This window comes from Hemitrygon akajei, unplaced genomic scaffold, assembly GCF_048418815.1.
Source record: "Hemitrygon akajei unplaced genomic scaffold, sHemAka1.3 Scf000041, whole genome shotgun sequence".
Taxonomy (NCBI): domain Eukaryota; kingdom Metazoa; phylum Chordata; class Chondrichthyes; order Myliobatiformes; family Dasyatidae; genus Hemitrygon; species Hemitrygon akajei.
In genome coordinates, this window is record NW_027331927.1 from 3083500 (window position 1) to 3101534 (window position 18035).

At 48.9% G+C, this 18035-nt stretch overlaps 2 long non-coding RNA genes across 3 annotated transcripts in view; one reads left to right on the top strand and one right to left on the bottom strand.

Moving 5' to 3' along the window:
- LOC140720303 (uncharacterized) overlaps positions 1 to 1395 on the bottom strand; it is a 1203583-nt gene extending 1202188 nt beyond the window's left edge. For both annotated transcript variants that reach the window (XR_012097158.1, XR_012097159.1), the window contains exon 1: positions 1249 to 1395. This is a non-coding gene — a long non-coding RNA (uncharacterized lncRNA). The remainder of the gene's footprint in view (positions 1 to 1248) is intronic.
- A 10941-nt stretch (positions 1396 to 12336) lies between these two features.
- On the top strand, positions 12337 to 17266 carry LOC140720332 (uncharacterized). The gene is made up of 3 exons (XR_012097163.1): positions 12337 to 12404; positions 14590 to 14757; positions 16572 to 17266. It is a non-coding gene; the product is annotated as an uncharacterized lncRNA (long non-coding RNA).
- Positions 17267 to 18035: the final 769 nt, after the last annotated feature.

Genomic DNA, 18035 nt, shown 5'->3' on the forward strand with positions numbered 1-18035 from the left:
CTGGAAACGGAGGAAGTGACTCACCAAAAATAAACGGAAAAGGAAACACTGGAGCTCATAGCATAATATATTGAGATTATTATGACAAAGATTAACACTGCAATATTTTGTAACAGTGGAACTAAAACGGTGTTTACCCTGCCACGTGCTGTACCAATGTAACCGCAATTAACCAAAAAAATACACAATTCCTGGAAAACAGTGAGGTAAAACGTGAATGACAATAGGCAGTAGGTGCAGGAGTAGGCCATTCGGCCGTTCTAGCCAGCACCACCATTGACTGTGATCATGGCTGATCATACACAATCAGTACCCCATTCCTGCCCTCTCCCCATATCCCTTGACCCCGCTATCTTCTACTTCGCAATGAAGACAAAGATTAGAGGAAAGTTTGCTGATAGATATCATTGAGCTGATGGGATACAGTCTGGGCAAGACTGAACAGGATGGGCAGGGAATGAGCAGATAGAATCAGGTGGCAGAAGGGATCAAGAACAATCCCTGATGGTCCTCCAGCAAAACACAGCTACTGAATTAATAGTACACACTACTGTAGAAATGATTCTAAAATGACAACACTAGATCAAATAAGAACTTTGGCATCTACTCTTGCCCCTCACCAAATTTCATCAACACATCATAACACGTATCCCATCCGGATACCTCACACCTTCGTACAGCTGCTCTCTTCTGTTAGCTTCCAAAAACAGCAGAGAACTGAACACAGCTGAACACATCATGGAAACCAGCCTCCCCATGGACTCGCTCTATACTTCCCGCAGCCTCAGTAAATCAGGCAACATAATCATCACGAATTAAGTTTATCTCACTGAGTTCTCTCAGGTCCTCTTGAATTTATTCCCAAGTCCACAAGTACGGGAAGGTACAGGTACAGAGAAACACTGACTTGTGGCAGCATCACAGGCAAGTACATTCAGATAACACACGGAACAGCAATTATATAAAATCTCTGTCAGTAACAATATGGAAATATGTTTACGTCATCCTGCTAACAGGGCCAGAACAACAGACGGTTCGGTGTGAAAGTCTCACAACCCGGACCGATCCCGGCAGATTCTGTGAAGGAAGCGAGGAGAGGCCGCCAGTTCGGGAAAGTTCATCCCCTCCCCCTTCAGGTTTCACCGACCACCTTGTGTTTCTCTCTCCCTCCCCACCCCCACCTTTTATTCTCCAGTTCTCTTGTTTGAATTCGGGACCTCCCCGCTCCGGACCTGTTTCAATACGCACCGAAAGGAAATTGTTGGTGTCGCCCCGCAGAGAATAATCCGTCCCCGGCTCCCCGCCCCTGCGGGCGAGGCCGAGGACCCCCTCCCGATCCCGATCCCGATGCCACCGCTGACCCCCTTCAACAAAAAACGAAAAACAACACCGCCCTTCCCGTACTGAGCATGCGCGATGTCGCCAGCCCGTCACCAGGAAAGTGGGCGGGGCCTCGGAACGAAGCTGTAGATCCACAAACCTGCCTGTCCAGGTAGACCCATTGTCTCAGCTCGCTCCTACCCCACCGAACTCATTTCTGCATACCTTGACGCTGTCTTATCCCCCCTTGTTCAATCCCTTCCCACCTATGTTAGTGACACTTCTCACGCTTTGAATTTTTTCAATGATTTTAAGTTCCCTCGCCCCCACCGCCTTATTTTCTCCATGGACGGGACGTCCCTATATACCTCCATCCCCCACCAGGAAGGTCTCAAAGCTCTCCGCTTCTTTTTTGATTCCAGACCTAACCAATTCCCCTCTACCACCACTCTCCTCCGTCCAGCGGAATTAGTTCTTACTCTCAATCATTTTTCCTTTGGATCCTCCCATTTCTTCCAAACCAAGGGTGTAGCCATGGGCACCCGCATGGGTCCCAGTTATGCCTGACTTTTTGTTGGCTTTGTGGAACGGTCCATGTTCCAAGCCTATACGGGTATCCGTCCCCTTCTTTTCCTTCGCTACATCGGCGACTGCATTGGCGCTGCCTCCTGCACACATGCTGAGCTCGTTGAATTCATTAACTTTGCCTCCAACTTTCACCCTGCCTTCAAATTTACCTGGTCCATTTCCAACTCCTCCCTCCCCTGTCTTGATCTTTCTATCTCCATCTTTGGAGACGGCCTATCTACTGATATCTACTATAAGCCTACAGACTCTCACAACTACCTGGACTATTCCTCTTCCCACCCTGTCTCTTGCAAAAATGCTATCCCCTTCTCACAATTCCTCCGTCTCCGTCGCATCTGCTCTCAGGATGAGGCTTTTCATTCCAGGACGAAGGAGATGTTTTCCTTTTTGAAACAAACGGGCTTCCCTTCGTCCACCATCACCTCTGCTCTCAAACGCATCTCTCCCATTTCCAACTCCCATGCCCTCACCCCATCCGCCCGCCACCCCACTCGGGATAGGGTTCCCCTTGTCCTCACCTAACACCCCACCAGCCTCCAGGTCCAACGTATAATCCTACGTAACTTCCGCCACCTCCAACGGGATCCCACTACCAAGCACATCTTTTCCTCCACCCCCTTCTGCTTTCCGCAAGGATCGCTCCCTACGTGACTCCCTTGTCCATTCATTCCCCCCCCCCGATCCCTTCCCACCGATCTCCCTCCTTGCACTTATCCTTGCAAGCGGAACAACTTGGAAAGATCCAAGATGGCGGCGCGACGCAGCTTGCAGCGGCCACTCCGGAGCTGATTATGTGTTATTTGTGAAGTGGGGTGCCGTGCGCAATGATAATCGATTGAAAACGGACGTGGAAGCACGGAGAAACATCGGGAAATTCCAGGAAGACCTTCTTCGTTGCTGCTGCTGCTGTGAGGTCCGGGACTCTGCTGGGAAGAACAGGCCCCCAGTCCTCGGGGTCGCGTTGCCGATGGCCCTTGGCGGGGCCGTCTTAATACGCTCGGCAGAGGATGGTGCTCGGAGAAGCTGTGCCGGAGGGAATGGTCAGAGGCTCGACGGACTCAGGTCGCATTCGGTGTGTGCTGCGTCTGCGAGGCTGGTTTCGACGGAGCTTCCATTGTGTGCTGCGTCTGCGAGGCTGGTTTCGACGGAGTTTCCATTGTGTGCTGCGTCTGTGAGGCTGAGTCGGGCGGCGCCTTGGAAGTCCATAGCGGGGGTATTCCCTTCTGCCGCCGGCGTGGGATGGCGAGTCTGTCGGGACCTTGGGGACTCGTGGAAACTGTGGTAATTTCTTTTGAACTTACAGTCTTTTAACATCTTGGACTATTTTTACTGTGCCCATAGTCTGTTTTTTTAATCAATTATGCTGTTGTTTGCACTGTTGTAACTATGTGGTTTTGTGCAGGTCTTGTAGCTTTAGATTTTCTCTTGTTTTTGTCTGGTGGATTTGGAGCTCCTTTCTGGGGAATGCACTAAGATGGTAGCGTGATATTAATACGCAGCAGCCTCTCTGGACTCTGGACTGGGGATTGTCAAACGTTACGTGGATTTTCTGGTGTAGTCTGTTTTGTCATGTGTTTTTGTGATATAATTCTGGGGGAAAGTTGTCTCATTTTTAAACTGCATTGCATTTGTGGTTTCTAAATGACAATAAACTGAATCTGAAGTGCTACACCTGCCCTTAAACTTCCTCCCTCACCACCATTCAGGGCCCCAGACAGTCCTTCCAGGTGAGGTGACACTTCACCTGTGAGTCGGCTGGTGTGGTATACTGCGTCCGGTGCTCCCGGTGTGGCCTTATATATATCGGTGAGACCCGACGCAGACTGGGAGACCATTTCACTGAACACCTACGCTCCGTCTGCCAGAAAAAGCAGGATCTCCCAGTGGCCACACATTTTAATTCCACGTGCCATTCCCATTCTGATATGTCTGTCCATGGCCTCCTCGACTGTCAAGATGAATCCAAACTCAGGTTGGAGGAACAACACCTTAAATACCGGCTGGGTAGCCTCCAACCTGATGGCATGAACATTGACTTCTCTAACTTCTGTTAATGCCCCTCCTCCCCTTCTTGCCCCATCCCTGACATATGTAGTTGTTTGTTTTGTCTCTCTGCCCATCACTCTGCCTGTTCTCCATCTCCCTCTGGTGCTCCCCCCTTTCTTTCTCCCGAGGCCTCCCGTCCCATGATCCTTTCCCTTCTCCAGCTCTGTATCCCTGTTGCCAATCACCTTTACAGCCCTTAGCTTCATCCCACCCCCTCCGGTCTTCTCCTATCATTTCGCATTTCCCCCTCCCCCCACTGCTTTCAAATCTCTTAGTATCTCTTCCTTTCAGTTAGTCCTGACGAAGGGTCTGGGCCCGAAATGTCGACAGTGCTTCTCCTTTTGATGCTGCCTGGCCTGTTGTGTTCCACCGGCATTTTGTGTGTGCTGCAGATACTGCGGATCCGCGGTAAAACGGGATCACGTGACGGCTGGAGGGTCTCCCACGTGACCCGGTGACTCCACTCCTTGCCCCTCACACGCTGCCCGACCTCCCCACCGCATTTCCCATATTATTCCATATTTACACCGGGTACATGTTTAATTTTTCCCTCCGTATATCCCCGTCCCATCCCTCCACCTCCCTGGGTCACAGTTACGGGTTTGAATCCCATGCCGGTCCGACAAACATTTTAGATCCAAACCAGAATTGTGCAGGTTTGATGGAAATCAGTCTATGTTTATAAACACCAATTTCTATTCACATTCCTCCGGCCTCACTGGACAGGAACATTGAAATATCAAGTGAGAAACAGCAGCAGGAGGCCATTCAGCCCCTCTAACGATCAACAAGATGGCGGCTGCTCTCCCATCTCAGACACATGTTTTTGCCCGATCCGCATTTCCTCGTTCCCTTCGGTCTCCACACATCTGCCGGCCTCTGTTTTATGTGAGGACGATCACTGAGTCTTCACCGCCCTCTGTGGTGGGGATTTACAGAAATTCACCACCATCGGAGTGGAGACATTTCCCCTCATCTCAGTCCCGGACAGTCCACCCCCTTTTTCAGAGACTGGGATCCCTGGTTCAACCGATAATGATGTCGTGTATTTCAATGTGTTCTCCTCTCAGACCTCGATTATCTAAATGAAAGGGTTATTGCATTTGATCTTTATTCATATGATGACCCCACCACTCCAGGGATCAGTCTGGTGAATCTTCATTGCGCACTTTATAACAAATACTCTCAAACCTCTTTGTTAATCCTCTATGGAATTAATTTCCATCTTCTGCAGCCCCGTGTTGCCCCAACCACTCACCTCCCACCCCTGTCACTATTTCCACTGTTATGAACCCCATAACTGGGTCACTTACCAGCAAAGATAGAGAGGTCCGCTGAAATCTGATGGTACTATTTTTAAACGTTTTTATTTAAAAAGGGGCACAAGAGTAAGGTTAATACAAACATTCAGATAATATACGTCGTCACTACTCAATCTAAAGTGCGGGTATAGTAATAAGCAACAATAAGAAGTAGCTCTATCGTTTGTCTAGGGGTAAAAATATTGTCCGATGGAAATATCAAAGTCTCTGGAGTTCATGCAGGCTTTTAGCCTTTTCGGGACCGATGGGTTTCACGTGTTGGAGAGAGAAAGAATTTTTGGTGAGAAAATAAACTTGCCAGCCTTTTGGACTCAAATCGTTGAATCGGGAACGTGGGTTCCCCGTTGTCAGTTTGAAGTCCTTTTCGGTGTTATCAGCCACTCGCTCCCCAGGCTAGGGGAAACGAACCACACGTGGCTTCCGAATCGCTTCCCATCATCACGGGAGCGATGCGCGATGGTGTCTCCTTCTGGTGCGTCACTAGGGTACTGCCTCCTGCAGTCCCCTTTTTATCTTGACTTGCAGAGTTGTAGATGTCAATCAAGGTGGGGTGATACAATCCCCACCCCACATTGCCCGAGGGTGTCCATGTAGCCATGATAGCTGGCACGTAGTATAGAGTCTCTATCCACACAGGTGTCTCTAAGAACAATGGTCAAAATCCGTTGCATTGTCTCTCATTTCCTGAGTCCAAGGCCCGAATTAATAGCGATCTGGCGATTCTCAGGAAGGAGGGGGCTGGTATCATAACACCTCCCCTCTTAAAAAAACATTTTTTAACAGCGGTTAAAAACGAATTCGTACAGAGTCTTACAGGATTTTAGAATCTAACACAATACACAAGCTTTACTTTTCACTACAGAGCTATACAGTTATACATTTAATTCAGCATCTAAACAGGTAACGATTACAGTGGCACTTCCTTTAATATTTTTCCCCTCTTGTACCTGACTAAAGGCTGGTAGAATCAGATTTCAACTTAACAGGCAGGTTCCAAGGGGGTTGTCTTTGTTATTCACATGCTTTGTCAAAATCCCGTACAGCCAGTTTTTCTATTTAAAAATGGCGCCCCCATTAACCATCACCTTTTTTCCGGTGAGTTCCTACGGGAGGAACTCGATTAGTTTGGCGAGGTAAACTCCCGCCCACCTCGTTCATAGGAGTTATGTTATCGACACCATGTCCCAGACTTACGTCATTTCCACCCAATTCGTTAGCTTTCTCGTCAGGAACCGTCATGCTATTAGTTTTCAATTTAAGATCTGCAAGCGATCCCTCTTTGTTCAAACAGCATCTCAAATTCTGCGGTTTCACACCATACCCTTGAATAACAATAGTGTGTGGGGCCCCGGCAGCTCCCGGCTTACTCTGTAAGTGATCTGCAGGGTTTAAATTTTCTTCATTCGGTTTGGGAACTACAAACATTCCATTCCCTTCAATAATAATATTTATTCCCCCATGTTCGAGTTCCGCCTTAAGTTTCACCACCCCTTCGAGTACAAACACCTGGGAACCTTTACTTCCCACAATTACCAGGGTTAACCCTGTCTTCACTGAACCCAGTCTATCTGACCCAAAAGGACGGCCGTCTCGTTCAGCTGAATCAGATACCTCAGACCTTTTCTGAGCTCCGTGACTAGGTTCAGGACCATGTGCATCCCTGTCTTGGACACACTCAAACGGGACATTGACCTCTTCCAGGCTTTCAATACCCGTACCTTTTTCAAATTCCACATTCCCTTGCTCCTCCCAGCTACTCTCTGGGCAACTCCCTTCCAGAGTAAACTCAGCCCCGCGGGCTGAATCAACCTCATCTGCCAACCCAGTAGACCTTTCCAAGGTAATGGCATCCTTTTCATCTAGGACTGCCCTCATCTCATTATCGGGAACACCTTTAGAACTCTCAACTTCGTCAAACAGGTCTGCCACACCAGACAGATCATCCATGTCCAACTCTGGACCTTTTAACAGCTTTATCTGTTTCTCATCTGTATTTCCTACCTCTAGGACCTTCCTCTTCGCTAAGGGAAGATCTACCTCCTCTCCCTTACCCCCTTTCACTTTGCAACTCCTCGTTTTACCACCCTCTAAACCCTCGTGGCACAGGGTCGGTAAAGACGTCTCGGCCAAATCAAAACTGGCTAAATGTAAATTGCTCTCATTCTCAGCTGCCGCTCTCGACAGGCTGCGAGTGACCGCGCATGCGGGATAGCTTTTGGACGTTAGGGGCGGGGCCTCAACACGCACCGGTCGGCGGGTCATAGTCATGGCTGACCAAACCTTACCCCCTGCTAAATCGTTCCCAAGAAGGACGTCCACGTCGGTTCTCGGGAATTCTGATGGCACCCCTATTTCAACTGATCCATACACCAGCTCACAATCCATAATGACCTTATGTAAGGACATCATTTCTATCCTTTTTCCTATTCCTCTCAGGGTTACCTCTCCCGTCTGAGGTCCGAATTTTAACACTTTTCTGCTAATCAATGATAGCTCCGCCCCCGTGTCTCTCCAAATCCGTACGGGAATTGGTGGGTCCCCCTCCCTCAAAGACACGGTTCCGTGTGACAGATAAATCTCAGACCCCTTCCGCACTCTGTCTACCTGGTACCCTCTTGCCGATTTTCTGATTACCACTGCACACCCGATAGGGACCGCTGCTTTCCCTGTTTCTGGCTCCTTCCTCGGAGCAAAGCACCTAGATGCAATATGTCCTCCCTTTCCACAATTAAAACAGGTCAAGCCCGGAAATCTCTGGCCGCCTGGCCTTTCCCCCTCAACCTTACCACTAGCTCCCGGCGGGACCTCTGCCTCAGCCGGCGGACTTTCTCGATCATTCCCACGGTCTCTCGGGTAACTTCTTGGCGAGGAAAACTTTGTCCTGTGGGTTAGGGCATATTCATCTGCGAACCTAGCAATTTCTGAGATGGACTTATTCGGCTTCTCATTCAAATACATCCGGATCTCCTCCGGAACACACCCTTTAAATTCCTCAATCAAAAATAACTCCCTGAGACGCCCATGATCCTCGCCCACCGTTTCTGCGGTGCACCAACTGTCCAAGAGCACACCCTTCTCATGGGCAAACTCGATATACGTCTGATTCCACCCTTTTCGTAAATTTCTGAAGCTTTGTCTATACGCTTCAGGTACTAGCTCGTAACTCCGGAGAATGGCCTCCTTTACTTTGGCATAATTCTCCGCTTCCCCCTCCTCCATGGACAACGCCGCATATGCTCGTTGTGCCTTCCCTTTTAACACACTTTGTAACAACGCCACCCACTGCTCTTTGGGCCACTTCTGATTCACTGCCACCTTTTCAAAAAGCAAGAAATAACTATCAACATCCGTCTCCTCGAACGGAGGTACTAACCTTAACTCCCGACTAACATTAAACCGCTCCTCTCGGTCTAACCCTTGATTTCTTTGCTCTTGCCTTAATTTCTCCATCTCCCAGTCATGTTTCCTCTGTTTCTCTTTTTCAGCTGCTTCCAGCCCCTTTAGCTGGAGCTCATGATACCGTTTCACCTCTAACTCCTTTAGTTGGAATGCCTGCTCCCTTTCTTTCTCTCTCTCAGCCCGTTCTTTCTCCTTCTCAGCTGCTTCTATCTACTTTACTTTAAATTCATGTTCCAACTTTAATTTCTCCAACTCTAACTGATCCGTCCCACTCGCTGGTAGCTTTTCAGGGATATTTTCCAAATCCTCAGCTGTAAACACCTTCTTCCCAATGTAATACTGAGTTATGACCCTTCGCACTTCCCGCTTTTTCATGGACGAACTCACCTCTGTGAGGCTTAACCCCTTCGCCAAATTTACCAAGTCTGATTTGGTGGCCGTCTCTAGCGCCCCCAGAGTTGGGTCTTTCATAAATTCCTCCACATCCATCTTTGCTGGTTTCCCGTCTGGCTACCCGCGTACCAGATCCACGTTTGGACTTAAGCCCGATTCACTGGCCCTTCTATTTGGTATCAAAATCTCGAGACGAGGCCCAACGTTGTTATGAACCCCATAACTGGGTCACTTACCAGCAAAGATAGAGAGGTCCGCTGAAGTCTGATGGTACTATTTTTAAACGTTTTTATTTAAAAAGGGGAACAAGAGTAAGGTTAATACAAACATTCAGATAATATACGTCGTCACTACTCAATCTAAAGCGCGGGTATAGTAATAATCACCAATAAGAAGTAGCTCTATCGTTTGTCTAGGTGTAAAAATATTGTCCGATGGAAATATCAAAGTCTCTGGAGTTCATGCAGGCTTTTAGCCTTTTCGGGACCGCTGGGTTTCACGTGTTGGAGAGAGAAAGAATTTTTGGTGAGAAAAAAACTTGCCAGCCTTTTGGACTCAAATCGTTGAATCGGGAACGTGGGTTCCCCGTTGTCAGTTCGAAGTCCTTTTCGGTGTTATCAGCCACTCGCTCCCTAGGCTAGGGGAGACGAATGACACGTGGCTTCTGAATAGTTTCCCGTCATCACGGGAGCGATGAGCGATGGTGTCTCCTTCTGGTGTGTCGCTGGGGTACTGCCTCCTGCAGTCCCCTTTTTATCTTGACTTGCAGAGTTGTAGATGTCAATCAAGGTAGGGTGATACAATCCCCACCTCACATTGCCCGAGGGTGCCCATGTAGCCATGATAGCTGGCACGTAGTATAGAGTCGCTATCCCCACAGGTGTCTCTAAGAACAATGGTCAAAATCCGCTGCATTGTCTCTCATTTCCTGAGTCCAAGGCCCGAATTAATAGCGATCTGGCGATTCTCAGGAAGGAGGGGGCTGGTATCATAACACCTCCCCTCTAAAAAAACGTTTTTTACCACCTTCCCACCTCCCGCTCACCTGGATCCACCTCTCTCTCCCCAGCTCTTGCCCCATCCCCACCCCCCCACCTCTTTTCTCTGACTATTTCCCATCCACTCTCAGTCCAGAGGGAGGGTCTCGGCCCGAAATGTTGACGGTCCAGTTCCCTCCACAGATGCTGCCCGACCCACTGAGTTCCTCCGGCAGTTTGTTCTTTGGTCTCTATAACCCGTGTTAGTATGGGGAGCGGGATTTTACACCATATTCCAGGTACAATCTCAACAAAGCCCAAATAATTGTCACTTTGTCCGGACCATTGGCCCCGCTTGCAGGGCAACAGTCTGCCGGTGTTTGCCCCCAATATGGTGAATCCCTCTGCTCGGCACCACCGTGGGCTCAGACATTTCCACAGATGAGCCCCTCCTGTCCCCACCGGGACAAACATCCTGTCCGCCCCCTCTCTCACCATCTTCATCCTTTCAATAAAATCCCCCCTCTCCCTCCCTCCCAGGGGAACCGGCATCAAACCGATGGGCCGAGCGGTCTCCTCCTACCTCTCAGCGATACACCAGCCGTTCAACCGATAAAGCTCGAGCACAGCAGCTCGTGGGTGACGTAAGACACCGCGCACGTGAGGGCAGATCCCGGTGTGGGGAGCCCGTGTGTGACGTCAGGCGCGTGGGGGGGGGGGGGGAAGCTGTGTGACGTTACCTGTGGGAGAGGCTGGCATTGAAAAGCACCTTAATGGACAACAACATTAATCATGGGTTTCATCAGTGAATCCAGTGTTGTGGGATGTAAAGTCCCCTGTTATGTGTCCGGCTGTGCCGTGTTGTTGGTGGAGTGGGCAGCGTGGTGTTTGTCTCGATTCGGGTCACAACACCAGAATTGCCAGCGGGGTCCACACACAGTGTATTAGTCAACAGAAAACCTCCCGTCCCCGCAGTCTTTGTCTCCTGGTGAACTCAACGCCCTGACCGTGTGGACCACAGATGCCCCTTCCTCTCAGAGTCAGGGAATCACTCAGACAACTGATCGCTGAGAGGAATTACATTTATTGGTCATTAAAGTTCACCCAGATTCGTTTGGACGGATTTGATGTGGAGTTCGGGGTGTCACAGTGAAAGGGCCAGACGGCCGAACTCTCTCCGTTGTCCAAACATCCTTCCAGGTGAGGCGACACTTCACCTGTGAATCTTCCGGGGTCGCCTGTTATGTCCGCTGCTCCCGATGCGGCCGCCTCTACACTGGTGACACCGGCTCCTCCGCAGTTGTGCGGGGTAGGAGTGTTTTTTTGGGGTTGATGATAGGGATGCTGTTCTTCTTGATGCGGGGAGTGAGGTGAGAGTTTGATTTTTTTCTCTGAATGACTTTCATGCTTTTTCTTTCTTTCATGGCTCTCAGGAGAAGAAAAAAAAACTTGCAGTTGTTTATGGATACCTGATTTGATAATAAATTTACCGTTGAACTCTCTGCTCCGAGCAGGACTTCCCAGTGTCCAAGCATTTTCATTCCGATGCCCATTCCAGTTCCGACATGTCAACCCATCGTGTCCTCTTGTGCCAAGATGAGGCCACCCTCAGGGTCCAAGATCAGCACCTCATATTCCGTCTGGGTACCCCCTTCCCCAACTTGATAGCATAAGTATCGATTTCTCCTTCCTGTGAACAAATTTCCCTCACACCCCTCCCTCCCACTCCCTCTCTGACTTTTCACGTCCTCTCACCTGCTTCTCTCTTCTCTCTGGGTCTGCTGCTCCATCCCTTTCTCCTATTCTCCACTCTCCTCTCCTATTAGACTCTATTTTCTTCTGCTCTTGAGCTTTCCCACCTACCTGGTTTCACCTGTCACTTTCCAGCCAGACATTTCACGCCCTCCCCGATTTTATTCAGATTTTTCCCCCATTCCATCTCAATCCTGAAGCAGGGTTCAACTGGGATTGATTCTTTCCGATAGATGCTGCCCGGCCTGCTGAGTTCCGCCAGCATTTTGTTTGTGTTGCTCTGAATTTCCAGCATTTGCGGACTTCGTCGTGTTTGTATTTTACCTCTCCGTTGTCCCTCCAGCCTTCGGCCAGTTGTGGCTCTGCATGGAGCTCCAGAGACTGGTGGCGCTGCATGGATCTCCAGCCACCGGTGGCGCTGTGCGTACCTCCGGCCACCGGCGGCGCTGTGCGTACCTCCGGCCACCGGCGGCGCTGTGAGTACCTCCGGCCACCGGCGACGATGAGAAGACCTCCGGGCACCGGTGGTGCTGCGGAGAACCTCCTCATAAACGCATGCGGTTTGCTCACTGCAGCTGCTGTTGGCGTTTCTCCGATTCGAGCGGGGGTGAGTCGGAGTTGATCCCGAGATTGTGTGAATCTGGGCCGGTTGCATTGAGCTCTGCGGCTGGAGCAGGGGTGCATTGCCAATTTTTTGCTGCCGGAGCTGTATGAGGGGTGATTGATAAGTTCGTGGCCTAAGTTAGACGGCCTGAAGTTATACAGCTCTCGGTACCTGCACGTGTAGTTCAACTCTTTGAGTGATTATGATTAAGTACATAGTGTAATCATTTAAATCACATATGGTGTACTGTATGTTATTTGGTGAGTTGGGCCCATAGGCTACATATACAAAACAACCAGGGAGTTTTTCACCCCTTCCTGTTCCTAACATCCACCCACAGAGACTCCGTAGACAATCCCTCCATGAGTTCCTCCTTTACTGCAGCCATGACACTATCTCTGATCAATAGTGCCACACCCTCACCTCTTTTGCCTCCCTCTGTCCTTTCTGAAACATCTAAAGGCTGGCACTCAAAATAGACATTCCTACCCCTGAGCCATCCTAGTCTCTGTGATGGCCACCACATCATAGCTCCAAGTGCTGATCCATTCTCTAAGCTCATCTGCTTTGCTCATAATACTCCTTGCATTAAAATAGACACATCTCAAACCATCAGACTGAGCGCCTCCCTTCTCTATCACCTGTGTATCCTCCCTTTCACACTGTCTCCAAATTTTCTCTATTTGTGAGCCAACCTTCCGTTCCTCCATCACTTCATTTTGGATCCCATCCCACAGCAATTCTAGTTTAAACTCTCCCCAATAGCTTTAGCAAACCTCCCAACCAGGATATTGGTCGCCCTGGGATTCAAGTGCAACCCGTCCTTTTTGTACAGGTCACACCCGCCACAAAAGCGGTCCCAGTGATCCAGAAATCTGAATCCCTGCCTCCTGCTCCAATCCCTCAGCCATGCATTTATCCTCCACCTAATCTTATTCCTATTCTCACAGTTTTGTGGCACAGGCAGTAATCCCGAGATTACTACCTTTGAGGTCCTGCTTCTCAACTTCCTTCCTAACTCCCTGTAGTCTGTTTTCAGGACCTCTTCCCTTTTCCAACCTATGTTGTTGGTACCAATATGTACCACAAACTCTGGCTGTTCTCCCTCCCACTGCAGGATATGTTGGATGCGATCTGAAATATCCCGGACCCTGGTACCTGGGAAGCAAACTACCATCCAAGTTTCTTTCCTGCGTCCACAGAATCGCCTGTCTGACCCCCTAATATAGAGTCCCCTATCACTACTCCCTTTCTCTTCTGAGTCACATAGCCAGACTCTGTGCCAGAGGCAGTGACACTGATGCACCCCACCCCCATAGGCTGTTCCCCCCTCCAGTAGTACTCGAACAGGAGTACTTATTGTCAAGGGGTACAACCACAGGGGAGCTCTCTAGTATCTGCTTCTTAGATAGATAGATACTTTATTCATCCCCATGGGGAAATTCAACTTTTTTTTCCAATGTCCCATACACTTGTTGTAGCAAAACTAATTACATACAATACTTAACTCAGTAAAAAAAATATGATATGCATCTAAATCACCATCTCAAAAAGCATTAATAATAGTTTTTAAAAAGTTCTTAAGTCCTGGCGGTAGAATTGTAAAGCCTAATGGCATTGGGGAGTATTGACCTCTTCATCCCTTCCCTTGCCCTTCCCTCTCCTGACTGTGACCCACTTCTTCAGTCTCCCGTGGCCCCGGTGTGACCACCTGCCTGTGACTCCTCTCTATCACCTCCTCGCTCTCCCTGACCAGACGAAGGTCATCGAGCTGTATCTCCAGTTCCCTAACTCGGTCCCTAAGGAGCTGCAGCTCGACACACCTGGTGCAGATGTTGCCGTCCAAGAGGCTGGAAGTCTCCAGGATTTCCCAAATCTGATACCGAGCACAGAAAACTAGCCTCACACGCATACTCTCTGTCTATATTGTAAACAGATAACCTACCTCGCCCCGACCCTTTATCGCCGAAGCCCGTTGAGCCAAAGCCTTCCTACTCTGTCTCCCGCTCCTCTGATGCTCGCTCTGTAAATCTGTCTTCCTTTTAAACTCATCTCGCTCTTCTCACTGGCCGACTTGCGCAGTCGTGCTGCAGAAAGAAATCAGTAATGGTGTTACTGATAAACACTGGGGATTTTTACCGTCTCCTGTTTCTCTGAGTCCTTCACACTCACTCTCTCTCATCTCCAGGCTGGGGGGTGTTGGTCTCACAGATTCTGGTGCCGAGGATCTCGTCTCCGCTCTCAGTGCAAACCCATCACTGACGGAGCTGAACCTGGGACTAAACTCACTGGAAGACCGATCTGTCCCCGCTCTCCGCCGCCTCGTACTGAACCACCGGAGGCTGAAGTGGATCGAGTGAGTGTGTTAATATTCAATGTGATAAAATTCCAGCGGATCCGCGGGTTTTCTGGTAATATTTGTCTGTTAGTGTTGTTGAAACATTAACCCCTGTCCCCTGTTACTGACAATGTTGTGTAATCTGTTCATTTCATATAACCATTTAACCATATAACAATTACAGCACGGAAGCAGGCATTCACGGTCCTTCTAGTCCGTGCCAAACGCTTACTCTTACCTAGTCCCACTGGCCCGCACTCAGCTCATAACCCTCCATTCCTTTCCTGTCCATATACCTATCTAATTTTACTTTAAACGACAATACCGAACCTGCCTCTACCACTTCTACTGGAAGCTCGTTCCACACAGCTACCACTCTCTGAGTAAAGAAATTGCCCCTTGTGTTACCCTTAAATTTTTGCTCCCTAACTCTCAACTCACGTCCTCTTGTTTGAATCTCCCCTACTCTCAATGGAAAAAGCCTATTCATGTGAACTCTATCTATCCCCCTCATAATTTTAAATACCACTATCAAGTCCCCCCTCAACCTTCTGGGCTCCAAAGAATAAACACCTAACTTGCTCAATATTTCCCTGTAACTTAGGTGCTGAAACCCAGATAACATTCTAGTAAATCTTTTCTGATTCCCTCTATTTTGCTGACATATTTCCTATAATTTGTTGACGAGAAATATACACAATACAATACACAAATTTGGAATATTGTGTACAGTTCTGGTCACCGAATTATAGGAAAGATATCAATAAATTAGAGAGAGTGCAGAGACGATTTACTAGGATGTTACCTGGGTTTCAGCACTTAAGTTACAGAGAAAGGTTGAACAAGTTAGGTCTCTATTCATTGGAGCGTAGAAGGTTGAGGGGGGATTTGATCGAGGTATTTAAAATTTTGAGAGGGATAGATAGAGTTGACATGAATAGGCTGTTTCCATTGAGAGTAGGGGAGATTCAAATGAGAGGACATGATTGGAGAGTTAGGGGGCAAAAGTTTAAGGGAAACACGAGGGGGTATTTCTTTACTCAGAGAGTGATAGCTGTGTGGAATGAGCTTCCTGTAGAAGTAGTAGAGGCCAGTTCAGTTGTGTCATTTAAGGTAAAATTGGATAGGTATATGGACAGGAAAGGAGTGGAGGGTTATAGGCTGAGTGTGGGTAGGTGGGACTAGGTGAGATTAAGAGTTCGGCATGGACTAGGAGGGCTGGAATGGCCTGTTTCTGTGCTGTGATTGTTATATGGTTACTCCAAATTCGGCAGTACCAATGCCTTGAACAATTTTAGCATTACATCCCAACTCCTATACTCAATGCTCTGATTTATAAAGGCCAGCATCCCAAAAGTTTCCTTCACCAACCTATCCACATGAGATTCCACCTTCAGGGAACTATGCACCATTATTCCTAGATCACTCTGTTCTATTGCATTCCTCAATGCCCTACCATTTACCATGTATGCCCTATTTGGATTATTCCTACCAAAATATGGCACCTCACATTTATCAGCATTAAACTCCATTCGCCATCTTTCAGCCCACTCTTCTAACTGGCCGAAATCTCTCTGCAAGCTTTAAAAACCTACTTCATTATCCACAACACCATCTGCATAAAGTATCATCTGCATACTTACTAATCCAATTTACCACCCCATCATCCAGATCATTAATTTATACAACAACACTGGACCCAGTACAGATCCCTGAGGCACACCACTAGTCACCGGCCTCCAACTAGACAAACAGTTATTCATACTACTCTCTGGCATCTCCCATCCAGCCACTGTTGAATGCATTCATCTTTATTCTTCCATCTGTTTCAGGTTGCGGAAGAATCGGTTCAGTGAGACCGGGAAGGAGGAACTGAGACCTCTACGGGGAGTCAGACCCGGACTGACAGTGGCCGTGTGAACATCTGAATGGGTGAACACCCCCGCCCATGGGATGGCAACATTTTGTCCGATTTGCCGCCCTCCCCTTTAACTCCCGCCCTTAACTTAATTGCCGCACACCGGGGGTAATTCCCAACAGTTTTAACGGAACCTGCTCCAGTCTTGAGCTCGGTGACATCGGAAGCGGTCCATAGTGACGTATATCCGCCTGTTGTCCAGCGGAGCAGCTTCGGCCGGATGTGCGGGCTCGAGACTTCACCACTTCAGACTCCGGGGAATCACACAGACAGGAAGAGCCCGGGATTCGGCGCTCAGTCTGGAATACCGGTGTCCCGGGGTGGGAATGATCCCGGGAGAGAATCCTTTTGCTCCCTTTGCTGAGGACGGTGTATTCGGCAGTCTGGCCGATATAATGATGTTAAATGGACAAATCCCTCGGCAGTGACCCTGGATCTGCAGCGATCCCGGACACGGTCCTGAAGTGTGATTTTATAATCATCGGTTCCCCGATGCAGAGTGATGGTAAGAAACGGGACTGATTATTCAACCGGTCACTCATTGTCGCCGGTCAGTTAATTGTGTGTGACTGTGAGTGAGTCGATTTACATTTGTCATGAGGATATCAATAAACCGCTGTAACCTCCAGTCTGGGTGTCGGACATGAGTCTCATTAGAGGAGAAACAGTGCCCCCAGCACCCGGTGAACTGCAATAATGGGTCTGAGCTCCTCACACTGGTAAGCAGCGTCTCAGAGTCTGGGTGCCCAGGATCTCATCTCCACCCTACCCCGATCGTGGCTAACTGCCCCCGCAGACAGTTAAAATCGACTGTAATGTCAGAGGTGATTTCATTGACGCCCCAAGTATGAAAGGGATGAGGGATGGAATACCGCATTCAGCACAGAGTGAAGATCCAACTGCATCGTCCCATCACACACTCCTGGTGTCAGACACAGAGTGAAAAAAAGGTCTATAGTGTGAGATATATCAACCGAGTTCTCGAGTTGAAACAGATTACAGATTACAGAGGAGACTCTCATTGTGTAGCACAGGGAACCACACACACACACACACACGAGATGAATATACGTGGAGACGGAGAGAGATTCAATATGCACAGACCAGGAGAGGGTGGGAGGGGGCACAGACGGGCAGGGGAGTACAGACGGGAATCATAACCAGAGCGGTTAACAATCATATTTGACTTCGAGGGTCGAGAAGTAGCCCAGGATGAAATCGAATTTGAGGATAATTTTGCAAAGCGGGTATCCACCCGTTCTCCTCCTCTCCTGCGGTCCGCACTCCTCACAGGGCGCCGTCCCTTTCCGTCCACGCACACGGACCGCAATCCCGATCAAATGCCATTCTTTCCCATTCATTCACAGCATCCGCACTC